At 41.1% G+C, this 15,368-nt stretch overlaps 1 protein-coding gene across 2 annotated transcripts in view; it reads right to left on the reverse strand.

Moving 5' to 3' along the window:
* The window catches only part of papss1 (3'-phosphoadenosine 5'-phosphosulfate synthase 1), a 79,375-nt gene that overhangs the window by 45,784 nt on the left and 18,223 nt on the right, over positions 1-15,368 (reverse strand). The window lies entirely within an intron of this gene.

Genomic DNA, 15,368 nt, shown 5'->3' on the forward strand with positions numbered 1-15,368 from the left:
TGTCACTCACGCGTCTGTCTCTCATACACACAGCCCCTCCCCTCCATGCACATTTAATCCAAATTGGTGCACCATCCCTGCCAAATAAATTAAAAGATTGTTGAAATCATCAATGTCTTCCCTCTTGCTGCATCAAAATCTCAAAGCTTAAAGTTTCCTCTGACAATAATGTGCTTTATGTGAATTCAACAATCGTGAACGCAATGACGCACAGAAGACGACTAGCTAAATTACTGTTAAATCCGGTTAGCATCATTAGTAAGCTATGCTGCAGACATTTGATTTGATCAAGTTGACTGACCATCTCAATACCAATGTTTTCAACTCTAAGACTTAAAAGGGCCTGTCCTAAGGAGAAAAAGTATTACCTTGAAACTTAAACACATGTGGGGAAACGGAACAGTCCAACCAGTAGAGTATGATAAGCTTAGCCTGCTACTTTGTTTAAAATATTTTGAGGCTTCAACCAGACAGCTGAATTTAAGAGGTGGAGTTGTAATATGAATAGTAGGCTATAATCTGCATAAAGTTTGCTGTTATGAATATCAGAAATGTCAGTATATAGAATTTATAAATAATTACATAATGTGTGTGCTTTTCAAATAAAGTTATTTATTTTTTTTTTAAAGATTATTTTTTTGGCTTTTTATGCCTTTATTTGGACAGGACAGTAGAGAGAATGACAGGAAGTGAGTGGGAGAGAGTCGGGATGGGATCTGGAAAGGACCACGGGGCGGGAATCGAACCCGGGTCGCCAGCGTACGGTGCAGGTGCCCCAGCCAGTTGCGCCACTGCCGGGGCCAATAAAGTTGTTTTTAACAAGCTTTACATCTTGTTAAAAAATCATTCACATTATATGAAAGGAGAACGAAAAAAAAGGTGATGCAATGAAAAATATGGGTGGACCTACATTTTGTGCTGGTGCACCATCCCTGCCAAATAAATGAAGAGATTGTTGAAATCATCAATGTCTTCCCTCTTGCTGTACCAAAATCTCAACTGTAGCTTAAAGTTTCCTCTGACAATAATGTGCTTTATGTGAAGTCAAATTCAGTTTGTGCATTATTACATCATAGCTATTCTTTAAATACTCTAGCGTAATTGTGGATGATAATGTAAGCTATATATGCTGAAATATGTTTCTGGAGTGTTAAAGATCAAAAGAAAAAATAACAAGAACCGTACCAAACCGAAAACCGTGACCCTAAACTGTGATACGAACCGAACCGTAGATTTTGTAAACCGTGCCACCCCTATAATTTTCACAATCCGCTTTCCTACGCACATTTCATACATACAACAGAGTCACTCTTTGAGCTTCTTCCATAATTTTTCCCCAATCTTCCACTATTCGTATGACCCTCCTACAAATTAGGGCTATCAATATGCCTCCATAATCCCATTCGAATTTCATTCATTATTGTTATTTTTAATAATCTATTTATTATCAAATATGTAATGCTCAAATGTTGCCCATTATTTATATTTACTATGCATCTTTATTAGGGCTGGGCACGTTAACGTGTTAATATCACGTTAACTCATCAATCAATAAGTACGGAATAATGGACGACACGCTGTGCGGTTATTCAAAGTTAATGCACGTTCTAGACGGTGATACAGCCCGACGCGTAGCGGAGGGACGTTCCGTCTAGAAAAGTGCATTATTAACTTTGAATAACCGCACGGCGTGAAGTCCATTATCCCGCTTATTCCACGGTTGGCACTTGCGTTGTGTTCGTTTCCGGTGCTAATTTAAATGTTTTAATCGCTAGAACTGTATTGTTTGTAGAAATACTTTTCCCAGACACATTTCAACTAATTTCTCAATCTGCGGTTACTAGTTCTAAATGGATGGTGGCTATGGCCAAAAGCCAGTCGTTAGTTCTAATCTCCCGTTGTCAAGCTGGCATATCCCAGGATTCTGATGAACGTTAACTTTGAAAGATTGCTATTTTTCTTAGCCTACTGCCACCTGACTAGCTAAATGACACATCTGCCATATGCTAAACGTTACTATGATCGGAATGTCTGTATTTTACAGCTGTGACAGTGCATACTTCACAACAAGTTTGGCGAATTAATATTCAAGTGTGATACGGCCAACAAATTGGAACTACTTCATAGCCGTGCGTATATCTAAAGTTAATGCACACCTTATAGAACGCAGGACAATGGGGAATTCAACCGTGCAGTGGAATAAACACCAATAATTATTTTATCGCGCATTAACGCAGTTTTTATTATTAATTTTATACTGTAAAGGTCTGTTGCTCACAGGCTGGTCACAGGCTGCCGACTGCTGCCGCGCTTACAGGAACCAGGAAAGGAAAAAAATATTGGCAGATATAGCAAACCAACAAACAGGGAGCAGGGTAGACCAACGGAACTTTTACATGGCCATTTTCATTTTAAAGTTCTTTCAGGCAGCACAATCGACAGAAGCAAAGTTATTTGTAATCACTGCAAACTTGAATTTTCGTATCACCGGAGTAGGGTGACCAGACGTCCCGAAAAAATCGGAACAGTCATGATGACAAGCAGTTGCCCCGAATCCTGCCCTAATTAAAGGCCAATGTCTCGATCATTTCCTGCTTCGCTGTTAAGTGACATTGGCATATTGTCGCGAAAATTATAGTCTACTATAGCAGAGTCTTGAGTAGCCTAGTTATTGTCTGATACATTAAAAACTATTCATTCAAGGCTGCTCATTGCCTGTATGTTGTGTGTAGCATAGCCTACTCACACTAATTTTCATTCATTGCTGACATGGAGGCTCAGGCAGCTCCGGGACCTGATGAACATGCCGCTAAAAAGCACTGCAAACGAGTGCTCAAGTTGCAGCCGTGACAGGGAGCAGCCACGAGAAGTGATTAGTAGTATAAAATGAAAGTTCCTGATGTCTGGGTTACACAAACAACAGCTCATTTGTTATGTTCTCTTAATGACCTATAGGCCTAAAAAAATAATTTTGACATTATACCAGGCTAGGCTTATTACAACAAGTATTATGGAAAGATCTGACTACACACACTGTTAAAGGCTTTACCAAAAAAGTGCATGTAGCCTACAATAAGCTTTAAATTTGTATTTGTTTTGATTACATTGTTTAAGTTGAGATTTACACCAAATATCATTCATTTAACTGCTACTGTATAAACAAAATGCTGATGTTAAATGTTTGCAGAAAAAATGCTATGGCACTTTCATTCATATGGCAGCACATTTAAAATAAAATGTGCTATATACTACTTTTGAATTCATTATTGAGTTTTGCGTATAATAATGCGATTAATCATGATTAATCAGGGAAATCATGTGATTAATCTCGATTAAAAATGTTAATCCTTGCCCAGCCCTAATCTTTATACAATGTATATGTGCTAAATGCATTGCCAATGGCCCTATCAATTGACTTGTTATATTGAACAAAAGCTATCTGTGCAACTTCAGTGGTTTCAGTTTCTTTCGCGCAGACGCACACACACACACACTGAATGAACCACTACTACTTAATTGTATGCCTCTATGTTTGATAATGCCAAATTGTCAAGTATTTCCTGATTGGGGAAGAGTTTGCTTTTTTTTCTACCCTATCGATCTGCGGTTCCATGATCCATTAAGTCGCAAATCAGCGTAACAGGAGTGAAAGAAGTGACAGAAGCACCATACATAGAGGGAAGGCAAAAAAGTGGCAAGCTAATTCTTGCTTACTTTAGCTTTGGCTCTTCAGACTGTTTACATACCTAGCTTGTCAGGATGTAGCGTTATCAGATGTGCACTCAGGCTGCTCATTGTCGAGTGATATTTCATGTGGGCCGCCTGCACATTCTTCAGATTACGACATCTTTAGGCTACTTGTTATTTTGCCGTTTTCTGACAGAAATCCAAAAACTTCACACATCACTTAAATGGTCAGGAGTGGTTATTTACGTAGTTGCACCACTGTCTGCCATTTCTAGATGGTGCATTAGACGTGACAAAAGCATTTCGTTTGCAAATTCGCCAAAGTTCGATTATATTTTATTATATTATATTATATATTTTTATTTATTCCACTGCTTAGTTGACTTCCCCATTGTCCTGCGTTCTAGAAGGGGGTGCATTAACCGTTATTTGCACACCTATGAGGTAGTTCCAATTTGTTGACCGTATCACACTTAAATATTAATTCGCCAAACTCGTTGTGAAGTTTAAATGAACCGTTACGTTGCAAGCTGTAAAATATAGACGTTCAGAACATAGTAACATTAAAAGCATATGACGGAGATGGGTTTTAGCTAGTTGGATGGCAGTAGGCTAAGAAAAATAGCTACCTTTCAAAGTCAACATCAGAATCCTCAGATATGCCCGCTTGACAACGGGAGAGATAGAACCAACAACTGGCTTTTGGCCGTAGCGACCATCCATTTAGAACTAACTGGCCTTTGGCAATAGCAACCATCCATTTAGAACTAGTAACCGCAGTGAGAAATTAGTTGAAATGTGCCTGGGTAAAGTAATTCTACAAACGAGACAGTTCTTGCGATTAAAAGATTTAAATTATCACCGGAAATGAACACAACGCAAGTGGCAACAGTGGAATAAGCAGATAATGGACTTCAAGCCGTTCGATTATACAAAGTTAACACTAGAAGCGCCGGGCCGTTCTGACCCACTTATACCTAGAAGCGCCGCGCCCCGGTCATTTGACCGCTTTGACGACCTACTAGAAGTGGCGTGCTGGTGTGAACTACTTAAAGCGCGGTGAGGCGGTCAAATGACCGCTGAGTCCTTAGACTGGGACGCTGTCACTTACACATAATGATAGCTAGATGGCGCTTCGTGCACGAATCAAATCGTTTGGTCATAGATTCAGTTTGCACTAAGCCATGTCTCATTCGTGTCAAACCGTCTTGATAGTCTGTGGTTGTTTCATTATGACATACAGCACGTTTGAAGTAGGCTATCTGTTCATTTATTTGTGTTGTTTGAGGTAAAAACTCTGGAAGAGTTCTTGAACAAACCTGAAGCAAACTTGACTTTCAACTTTTTCGTAGCATTTTTTTTATATATACAGTATATATATTTCTTTTTTAATAAATATGAATATTAGTTTTTAATATTTCGGAGATTGTTATAAAGATGATTAAATCAATGTCACACACGTTAGTTTGAGTGCAGTTAATCTACGAATAGGCTATGACATTCAGTTATCGGCTGAAAATAATCAAGTCGTTGCACCTAGTCATAAATGTACCGTCAGAACGATCCAAAAAAAGTGCTGAAACATTGACCATTGTGATTCAAAATTGACTTGCCTATTGCTGTGACAGATAATAGTTTTGTTTTGGAGTCGTGGGAGAGACAAGTAGCAGGCTTCTGCGATGTTTTCCGAGGGAAGAGTGCTTTGGAAGGCTAATAATAAGGTTAATAATTCCTCCCAATAATATCAAGCTTTACACATGCAGTTTAATAAAAATAACTATCTAATCGTAAATTGTTTTTGAACGGCAGTTGTATGGCAGCTTTAGACCTTTAGGCCTTTAGACACTCCTTTTAGGGGAGTCTAACAACAAAGTCTACCTCCCTGCCCCCACTGAAGTTTCGCTTGCCGTGAATTAGAGATGCACCGATAGATCGGCTGGTGACCGGAATCGGCCGATTTTCACGTGATCGGCCGCGACCTGTGATCGGCCGCGACCGGCAACCGGCCGGTCAGTCTGAGACATGCCGATTTTATGCCGGTCATATGCACTCGCACCTACTTGTAACAACATCACACAGCTAAGTTTGCAAAGTTTGATGAAGCTAGCAAAGGCCAACACTCAGGACTGGATAAAGCGCTAATACTGAGTTTTTCTATGCAGCGAACGCTGTGCTTTGCCATATTGCGTGGAATTTACTAAACTGTCACTTCAGGTTACATAAGCGCACATCACTGCCCGTCCTTGCCGCTAATTGCGTGCTCGCAGCTGAACCACAAGCGCTGTCAACAAGCAGCAACATAGCCACGGCAGGAATAAACATAGCTTTGCTTCGGTTTGCCACCTTAGCATGTATTCTTTCACACTAGGCCTACTACAACAACAAAGTCCGATTTACACATTTAGAGGTTTATTTCAATACCGTTTCCGTACTCACGCCTGTATATTTCTTCTAAATTCGCCAAAAGTAAGCATTACTTACTAGCCTGGAAAACCAGCGGCAACTGCTGGACGGCAAAATGTTTTGCCTGCATTTGGGTCTGGCCTCGGACCACTGTACATTTTGAAAACACTGCCCTGAATCTGGCAGATGGCAACTAAACCAATCACAACGCAGAGATGTGTTTTGAATCAACGCGGGCGGGGCAGAGGGCTCTGGGGCGGGGTTTTGAGGGAGCGTTGGCCTATAGGCACAGATACGGTTTGAAAGACAACGGGTTGTGCTCATCAACAATGTTCCGTTGTATCCATTCATCGGAGCCAGACTAAATTAGACATCCAATCCATTTAGGCTGGTTTATCAGGCTAATTACTTACACTACCGCGACCGTGATACAAAACATATCATGTGTGGTGTCGTTGGAAATCTGTGTTTCTCCTGCATGACGTTATGCCATCCAAATATGGACAATTCCTTTGTATCCGCAAGCAATCGCGAAAGTTCAAGAGAATGCATGCCATTGGCTGTTTCAAGGCTTTTGGGGTGTTTTTTTGTTTTCCAAAACCTTTCCAGGCCTGGAAATTGCCATTTTCAAATTCCATTACTTTTCCAGGTTTTTTAAAAACGTATGAACCCTGTTTCCAGGTTTTTTAAAAACGTATGAACCCTGGTATACACACAGCAACTAAGAATTTTAAGGCTAAAAGTAGCTCCTAACTGGTGAATTGAAGGGGGTATTCACACCTGCCTTGTTTAGTTCGATTAAAACAAACTCAAGTTCGTTTCTTGCTTGGTTCGGACCTTTTTGACTGGTGTGAATACAATCACTCGAACTCTAGTGCGGACCAAACAAGCGGACCGAGACCCAGCTGAGGAGGTGGTCTCGGAGCGGTTCCTATCGAACCCTGGTGCGGTTCGTTTATGGTGTGAAAGCAGACCGACCTTGATCCGACCCAGTTACAGAAATCTACCTCCTTTGTATCCGCAAGCAATCGCGAAAGTTCAAGAGAATGCATGCCATTGGCTGTTTCAAGGCTGTTATCTCAAAATTAGTTTTTTGTAATTTTCCAACATCTCAGCCTATGTAGCACCTATACACCAAACTTTCCAAATACACTTAGCAGTATTCTGAAGATATTTACAGTTGGATATTGTATGTGAGAAGAAAAATATAGGTGTTCCCACAGTGCATTTCTATTAGTGTGTGAAATGAATGTCCCACACTGGGAATACTGCAGCTGAAGAAGACTTGAAGAATCTGTCTATTCACATTTTTTTTTACCAGCCATTGATAAGTTGATTACATTTCTATATTAACTAGTTGTATTAAAGAAAGGATAGAAAATAACTCTTTGTGTGTGCTGTAAGTGGTTAGAAGAAATGAAATCGGAATCGGCTAAAATCGGTATCGGCAGGTCAAATTCTATGAAAAATCGGAAATCGGAATCGGCCAAAAAATTGCAATCGGTGCATCTCTACCGTGAATGTTTTGGCCAAAACTTCGAATTTCAGCTGAAAATAATTTTTACACAGGTAGGCTGTGTAAAAATCTTGTAGGGATCTTGTAGGGTCTAGCTACCTCGGAGGGAGGGAGATAGAGAGAGCTATGCTGAGCAGGCATAGGCGCGAGAAGTAGCCTAGGCTATAAAAATGATAAGTGAAAGATATTCTCCGTTTTGGGAATGTGTAGGCTATGTTTCGATGTCTGCTGAAAAAAAGCTATAGGCCTATTCTTTCTACAATTTAAGCTAACTTCTATGTGAATTTGTGATTCAGCATCGAGACACACATTTTAACGAGATGCGGAGACAAAGCTGTAGCCCACTGGTTAGAGCTTCAGCCCCTATGCCCAAGAGTTGCTGGTTCGATCCCCGACCTGTGTATGGTAGAAGTTCTTTTGAGCAAGGCATCAATAAAGTATATTCTATTCACACAACTACACGCACGCTGGCGAATTTGAACATTCTGAAACGCGCATATGCGATGAAACATGATTGCGCATTCTTCCACAAGTTGCATGTAAACAACAAACAGCCAGCCTACAGCCTATGCAAGAGAGGGGGTGGGGGTGGGGAGGCAGTTGTCAATGCCGCAGTGATGTCTGTAGCCTCAGATCATGTCCACACGTAGTAAAACGATCTCCCCCCCTCCGTGATCTGGTTAGACGTGTATGGGGGAGGGGGAATGATTAGTTTCAAATAGGCTATGTTTGCAATGGATAGTGTGTTGTATATAGACCCCGAAGCCATTTACTTTGAGAATAACGGCTGGCTGATGAAGTTACAGTGGGTACGGGTTGAGAATGCACCTTCTCCCGCGGGACTCCCGAAGAGATCCCGCAGTGCGTCAAGCCGATTTTTTTCGAGGCTAAGGCAATGTACCCAAACAACCACCAGGTGGCAGAAAGTTTCAACTGCATTTAATGATGAAGACCGCATATCCGTCAATAGTCGACTCCTTAATCTCACTGAATCATTAAAATGAAGGTGATGACTGGCGAAATTATTCAAACGACACTTCAATGAACCATTGTTGAAATGAATGAAAATGGTTATAGAAATCGCCTACAGCCAGCGTTATAAGAAATATATAAGTAATAGTTAAAGTCTTCTTCCGTATTAAACAGATAGCCTACGGGACGCTCTTTGTTCCGTAGGCTATTTTAAGGAACTACTCAATGCACACACACTGGGTAAACTGGCGCGCTACAAACATTAAAATGTCAAATCATATTTATTTCTCTTTGTCGCCATGATATTGGGGGAAACGCGGAGAGGCGAGATGGTCAGTCCTCGTATTTGTTCTTCGCGTTTCGTTATAAGAAATATATAAGTAATAGTTAAAGTCTTCTTCTGTATTAAACAGATAGCCTACGGGACGCTCTTTGTTCCGTATTTTAAGGAACTGCTCAATTCACACACACTGGGTAAACTGGCGCGCTACAAACATTAAAATGTCAAATCATATTTATTTCTCTTTGTCGCCATGATATTGGGGGAAACGCGGAGAGGCGAGATGGTCAGTCCTCGTATTTTTTCTTCGCGTTTCGTTATAAGAAATATATAAGTAATAGTTAAAGTCTTCTTCTGTATTAAACAGATAGCCTACGGGACGCTCTTTGTTCCGTATTTTAAGGAACTACTCAATGCACACACACTGGGTAAACTGGCGCGCTACAAACATTAAAATGTCAAATCATATGTATTTCTCTTTGTCGCCATGATATTGGGGGAAACGCGGAGAGGCGAGATGGTCAGTCCTCGTATTTTTTCTTCGCGTTTCGTTATAAGAAATATATAAGTAATAGTTAAAGTCTTCTTCTGTATTGAACAGATAGCCTACGGGACGCTCTTTGTTCCGTATTTTAAGGAACTACTCAATGCACACACACTGGGTAAACTGGCGCGCTACAAACATTAAAATGTCAAATCATATGTATTTCTCTTTGTCGCCATGATATTGGGGGAAACGCGGAGAGGCGAGATGGTCAGTCCTCGTATTTTTTCTTCGCGTTTCGTTATAAGAAATATATAAGTAATAGTTAAAGTCTTCTTCTGTATTGAACAGATAGCCTACGGGACGCTCTTTATTCCGTATTTTAAGGAACTACTCAATGCACACACACTGGGTAAACTGGCGCGCTACAAACATTAAAATGTCAAATCATATTTATTTCTTTGTCGCCATGGTAGGCCTATTGGGGGAAACGCGGAGAGGCGAGATGGTCAGTCCTCGTATTTATTCTTCGCGTTTCGTCATAAGAATATATAAGTAATAGTTAAAGTCTTCTTCTGTATTCTCTGCCACATTCGACAACAGCATTCAAGTTCCTTCTCAGCACGATGACGTGACTTTGCTTGCTGTTGGCCCAGATTAGAACAACATGCTCGAATTCACCAACAGAGTCGCGGCAACGTTGGTAGATACCAGTGATGCGCGGGTACGTGTCTGAACGCCCCGCCCCGCCCCGCCGTTTACAACTAACCCGACCGCAACTCGGACCGCAAAAAAAAAATATTGAAATACAGGACCCGACCCGCTTCCCGACCCGCTTATTATAAAAAGTAGCCTAGTCTAACTTAGTCGTAGCGTCATTGAGCTATGCAAAATTGGTATCTCATATGCATGTAAAACAATAATATAGCCTATATTGCCTAATTATATATAGCCTATAATTGCTCAGAATTTGGGAAACATGCATTTAGTCTACCTTTTTTTTGTTCCGTGTCAGCATTCATCCAAAAATGTGGCTGTTTGACTCAACATTGAACATAATTAGCCTAGGATTTTCCTATACAAATTCTGTTTCAGCCGTTCCTCACATGAATGCCTTGAAGCTCTCCCAAGCATGAAATGCAGGCATAGAATATTATTAAGAAACTCTTTATTAACGTCTTCATCAATGGACCAAAAGTCCATTGCTCCGCGATTATAAATTGCAGCGAGATGAAACCTTTATTGCACGACGTGGGGAAGAGCAGACGTGGGGCTTTCCAACGAGCCACTAGGCCTATAAGTTGCGCAAGGACGCACATATTGCATGCTCATACCAATTGTAGGCTATATGCCTTGATGACATTAAATTAAGAAATATTTCCTGATTTGGGAAACTTTTAGTTTATTTTTCTTTCCATAATACCATTCGATCTTGCTGGAAATTATCAGACTTGAGAAACACGCATTGCATCGGCAACTTCGCTGCTCAGTAGACGATTCTGCCACTTTCTGTAGAGGCCAGCAGTTCGAGATAAAAGCTGCAGATCATAGACAGAGAAAGCATATGCTCTGAGAACAGAACACAACTGCATGTCAAGTGTAGCCGAGGGTCTGTCTACGCAGAAACAACAAGTGCATTTCTACATGTTCGTGACAAAATGTGGGGGATAGAATCGCGTTTCAGTGGGAATGCTGCAACTTATGTCTTTTTCTTCTAAAGACAATTATGTACGATATAAATGACAATTTATTTTTTTTACCGACCCGACCAAACATGAACTGCATATCAATAAAAATATTTTTTCTTGACCCATAACCGCGGGTGACCGCGGGTGACCGCGGTCGCCCGCTCGATTTGGATCAGCCCGCGCATCACTGGTAGATACGGATGCCTGCTCTTCAGAGCCATCACCACAAAGGAGCACTAGAGCCTGGTGCAAAACCACCAACTGGGATGGATCGAAGGGCAAGCAAGCACTGCCACACAACGTCAAGACCTTTGTCAACACTAAGCAGAAAGTTTCCTACGATGGGGAGAAGTGGCCGCAAGGACTGCATCGATAAGATCAACGAATGCCTTCGCAAGCCCCGAAACCCTGGCGATACATTTTCTTTCCTTTAATTCAATAAAACATTGTTTATCTGAAGAACTTTTCCGAGGTTGTCTTGTCTACCAAATCCTAAACTTAGATAGAGTAAACATTTTATCTTATGAAAAAACTCTTAGGGGGAACAGTTAGGCAGCCCTTCCTCCATTATCGTAGTAGGACTATAGGCAATTTATTAGAGGGGTCAAAAAAAACTAATAAAGTAGGCTAGACTAAATGTGTCACTTTAGTGATTGGCTCTTTCAAATGCAAATTAGGTGGATGGGCTTTTGAATGGGCCTGCTGCAGGTGAGAGGACAAATCCTACGAATTTATTGTTTTTAGAAAGTGCCATTATCATTGCCATATTCTCTTAAAACATAGGCTATATATTTGAAAACGAGTTGATTAAAGGCTTCTAATGGTGTCTCTATAATATGATAAAAGCAGAGATTGAGATGTGTGTTTGGAACAGTTTTTCAAATCCCCCGGGGGTATTTAGACTCCAGGGTGTTAAGCACTCATTCACAACTGTCCCATCGCTAAATGCTCTCTTGTGTTGCGTGATCACACAAGTATACCTGTCGTAGTGTGCTTTTAATTTGATATGCCTAATTATTATCTCCGCCAAGGATATAGGATGAACAAAGTCTATGGATTTGCTATCCAGTAGCCTAATAATTAGGCTATGTGCCACGTCCGATTTCGCAAGTGGTGTAGTAGGCTACATTTAAAAACTGACAGCCGCCTGTGAGATCCATTTCATGAAGAGCATTATTGTCTTGTGCGATCATTCCCCCTCCCCCACACTCGTCTAACCAGTTCACTACATTATAGCCTATAGCCTATGCGGCACTGAGGACGACACTTGAGCCCGACACTATGTCAATGTAAAAATGTGTGTGAGTGCGCGCTGAACCACGAATTAACATATTAACTTTTCTTTTCAGCAGACATCGCAAACATAAAAAGAATCTCAAAACAGGAAATCTTTCATTTCTTTTAATAAATCGATTCACTTTGTTTTGACGGGTTCCGGAGAGGTTCTTCAACTGGGTTTCGAACCCCGGTCGCTGGCGTACGATACCTATGCTTCAACCACATGCGCCACAACTGGATGTGACTGTCGAAAGGGTTTATTCGGCATATGTACTTGAACGTCGCCGTAGCCTACTTGAACGTCGCCGGTTAAAATGAACAAGCCTCCGTTTTAAAATAGCTTAGGCCTACACATTTCTAAGTATTCCTAGCATGTAAATGTTGCCAAAATGTCCATCTTGTCCATCTCTTTCGTCTTCGCCTTGACGTTGACAATAATAGCCTATTCACGGAAATGCGGTCTTGTAACCGTAGCCTAATGAATTCATGAATTAATCTAAGGTTGCCTTTCGAGTAGCCTATTTCAGGTTGAATTGAAGGCTATTTCCTTCTGATAGGCCTATAGGTTTCTAAAACCATTTTCATTCATTTCAACAATGGTTTATTGAAACGTCGTTTGATTAATTTCGCCAGTCATCACTTTCATTTTAAGGATATAGGATGAACAAAGTCTATGGATTTGCTATCCAGTAGCCTAATAATTAGGCTATGTGCCACGTCCGATTTCGCAAGTGGTGTAGTAGGCTACATTTAAAAACAGACAGCCGCCTGTGAGATCCATTTCATGAAGAGCATTATTGTCTTGTGCGATCATTCCCCCTCCCCCACACTCGTCTAACCAGGTCACTACATTATAGCCTATAGCCTATGCGGCACTGAGGACGACACGACACTTGAGCCCGACACTATGTCAATGTAAAAATGTGTGTGAGTGCGCGCTGAACCACGAATTAACATATTAACTTTTCTTTTCAGCAGACATCGCAAACATAAAAAGAATCTCAAAACAGGAAGTCTTTCGTTTCTTTTAATAAATCGATGCATTTTCTTTTGATGGGTTCCGGAGAGGTTCTTCGACTAGGTTTCGAACCCCGGTCGCTGGCATACGATACCTATGCATCAACCACTTGCGCCACAGCTGGATGTGAACTTCAAAAGGCTTTATTCGGCAAATGTAGGCCTACTTGAAACGTCGTCGGTTAAAATGAACAAGCCTCCGTTTTAAAATAGCTTACACATTTCTAAGTATTCCTAGCATGTAAATGTTGCCAAAATGTCCATCTTGTCCATCTCTTTCGTCTTTGCCTTGACGTTGACAATAATAGCCTATTCACGGAAATGCGGTCTTGTAACCGTAATGAATTCATGAATTAATCTAAGGTTGCCTTTCGAGTAGCCTATTTCAGGTTGAATTGAAGGAAATAGTCCTTCTGATAGGCCTATAGGTTTCTAAAACAATTTTCTTTCATTTCAACAATGGTTTATTGAAACGTCGTTTGATTAATTTCGCCAATCACTTTCATTTTAATGATTAAATGAGACGGATATGCGGAGCATTTCTCTCCCTCTCCGTTGACCAAAACGTTGCTCTGGCATCTCTGCTGGACTGACTGAGTTATAGGCTACGTCGAGTGAGAGAGCTGTGAGGTAGGCTGTAAACATTCGAAAACTCGGGCGGTCTATGTTGCCCCCTTGCGGTTGCAGTTTTCCCGATGCTTCGGGAGTCCCGATGTGCGGGAATGAAAGGAGCATTCTCAACCCGTACCATCTGTAGTGGCTGGCTAGCTGGCTCAGCCAAAACCTACAGATGGTACGGGTTGAGAATGCTCCTTTCTTTCCCGCACATCGGGACTCCCGAAGCATCGGGACTTTAATTAAAAGTGCAACCGCAAGGGGGCAACATAAGACCGCCCTAATAAAATGAAGGTTCGGCTCATACCGGAAAACACGGAAAAACCCGAAGACACCGCGCTGGTGACAAGCAGAGAAAAGAGACATCACGCTCGGCATGTCAGATTGCAGTTTCAGAGTTTTCGAATGTTTTACAGCGTAGGCTACCTCACAGCTGGCTCTCTCACTCGACGTAGCCTATAACTCAGTCAGTCCAGCAGAGATGCCAGAGCAACGTTTTGGTCAATGGAGAGGGAGAGAAATGCTCTGCATATCCGTCTCATTTAATCCGTCTAATTTAATCATTAAAATGAAGGTGATGACTGGCGAAATTATAATCAAACGACGTTTCAATAAACCATTGTTGAAATTAATGTAAATGGTTTTAGAAGCCTTCAATTCAACCTGAAAGACTCGATAGGCAACCTTAGATTAATTCATTAATTCATTACGGTTACAAGCCCGCATTTCCGTGAATAGGCTATTATTGTCAAGGCGAAGACGAAAGAGATGGACAAGATGGACATTTAGTCTACATTTATGCTAGGAATACTTAGAAATGTGTAGGCCTATTAGGCTATTTTAAAACGGAGGCATGTTCATTTTAACCGGCGACGCTGGGTAGCTTACCCAGCACTTTATCACAGATTTTGTCCCCACCACTTTTGACAACTGAAAATAAAATGTATTTAACAGAAATATCTTTAATAGGCCTACATGCCTATCATGTCACTTTACTTATAACCGTAGGCTACATGCATGGAGAAGATCGCGCATTTTGTAACATTAACAATGAATGGTCAGATATAGGGCAGTGAGGGTGATTCATTGTAACCATCGACCAGTAGGCCTAGCTCCGCAAAAGAAGTTTCTAGCAACTTAGAATATATGGATCTCGTTATGCATGTTCATGTTGATTCAGAGATAGACATAGACTACCGTGGGCTACTGTGCGTCAATATAACAGCATTTTATCATGTGGTGAATTAATGACTAACGTCAGTTTAACATGTCAGAACTTTTGATCGGCGTTTCAAGTGCATGCCGCGAATAAATGAACTCTACTGACTGAATCCTTTATATTTCTTGGCTAAGTGCGAAGAGGTTGACACTCGAACTGTGGCGTAACTGGATGAGGCATCTTAATCATACGTCAGCGACCGGGGTTCA

The sequence above is a fragment of the Sardina pilchardus genome, chromosome 3 (assembly GCF_963854185.1).
Source record: "Sardina pilchardus chromosome 3, fSarPil1.1, whole genome shotgun sequence".
Classification (NCBI taxonomy): Eukaryota; Metazoa; Chordata; class Actinopteri; order Clupeiformes; family Clupeidae; genus Sardina; species Sardina pilchardus.